The sequence below is a fragment of the Schistocerca serialis genome, unplaced genomic scaffold (genome assembly GCF_023864345.2).
Source record: "Schistocerca serialis cubense isolate TAMUIC-IGC-003099 unplaced genomic scaffold, iqSchSeri2.2 HiC_scaffold_1242, whole genome shotgun sequence".
In the NCBI taxonomy this organism is placed as follows: domain Eukaryota; kingdom Metazoa; phylum Arthropoda; class Insecta; order Orthoptera; family Acrididae; genus Schistocerca; species Schistocerca serialis.
The window spans coordinates 503,617-505,000 of NW_026047450.1; the positions used below are offsets into that span (position 1 = coordinate 503,617).

Sequence of the window (1,384 nt, forward strand, 5' to 3'; positions counted from 1 at the left end):
ACGCCGTCTGCTGCTCGGTCGCCCCAGCGGTTCTCGCAGGTGGTTTGTATCGCAGCTGTGCGGACGTGTTGGCGCGTGCGCTGTGCTGGGAGAGTTCGCTTCGGCACCCAAGTGGGGCTTTTGTCCTTCTGTGGCGCTGGCGTTGGAGCTGCCGGTCACCGTAGGTGGCGCGTGTTGTCTCCCGCCGGCAATGCCACGACAGCACGCTCCCGGGCCTCTGTCGGCAGCGGCAAGCTCAGTTGGGAGCACGGGTGGTCGCACCTAAAGCGTCTACTCGCCTAACTCCGGGCGATTGCGCCTCTCTCGAACCCGACCAAGTACTTAGGACGGCGCTGCGCGCCGCCGGGACCTGAGAGGGTTTCGAGGTGTGTTGTGCAGGGGAGCTCAGCCTCCTCCTGTTTGCAGAATAATTGAGCGGACGCTTGCGTGTTCGCGCGGGCCCCCGGGACACACTCCCGGGCGGCCGGCTGCTCAGCTCTAGTTGACGCAGCTCCCTGGTTGATCCTGCCAGTAGTCATATGCTTGTCTCAAAGATTAAGCCATGCATGTCTCAGTACAAGCCGCATTAAGGTGAAACCGCGAATGGCTCATTAAATCAGTTATGGTTCCTTAGATCGTACCCACGTTACTTGGATAACTGTGGTAATTCTAGAGCTAATACATGCAAACAGAGTCCCGACCACAGATGGAAGGGACGCTTTTATTAGATCAAAACCAATCGGTCGGCTCGTCCGGTCCGTTTGCCTTGGTGACTCTGAATAACTTTGGGCTGATCGCACGGTCCTCGTACCGGCGACGCATCTTTCAAATGTCTGCCTTATCAACTGTCGATGGTAGGTTCTGCGCCTACCATGGTTGTAACGGGTAACGGGGAATCAGGGTTCGATTCCGGAGAGGGAGCCTGAGAAACGGCTACCACATCCAAGGAAGGCAGCAGGCGCGCAAATTACCCACTCCCGGCACGGGGAGGTAGTGACGAAAAATAACGATACGGGACTCATCCGAGGCCCCGTAATCGGAATGAGTACACTTTAAATCCTTTAACGAGTATCTATTGGAGGGCAAGTCTGGTGCCAGCAGCCGCGGTAATTCCAGCTCCAATAGCGTATATTAAAGTTGTTGCGGTTAAAAAGCTCGTAGTTGGATTTGTGTCCCACGCTGTTGGTTCACCGCCCGTCGGTGTTTAACTGGCATGTATCGTGGGACGTCCTGCCGGGGGGGCGAGCCGAAGGCGTGCGACCGCCTCGTGCGTGCTCGTGCGTCCCGAGGCGGACCCCGTTGAAATCCTACCAGGGTGCTCTTTATTGAGTGTCTCGGTGGGCCGGCACGTTTACTTTGAACAAATTAGAGTGCTTAAAGCAGGCAAGCCCGCCTGAATACTATG

General features: G+C 56.8%; 1 non-coding gene across 1 annotated transcript in view; it reads left to right on the forward strand.

Annotated features, from left to right (window-relative positions):
* The first annotated feature begins 491 nt into the window (after window positions 1–491).
* The window catches only part of LOC126436726 (small subunit ribosomal RNA), a 1,909-nt gene continuing 1,016 nt past the window's right edge, over window positions 492–1,384 (forward strand). Inside the window, exon 1 of the ribosomal RNA XR_007580872.1 lies at window positions 492–1,384. This exon is cut by the window's right edge and continues 1,016 nt beyond it. This is a non-coding gene — a ribosomal RNA (small subunit ribosomal RNA).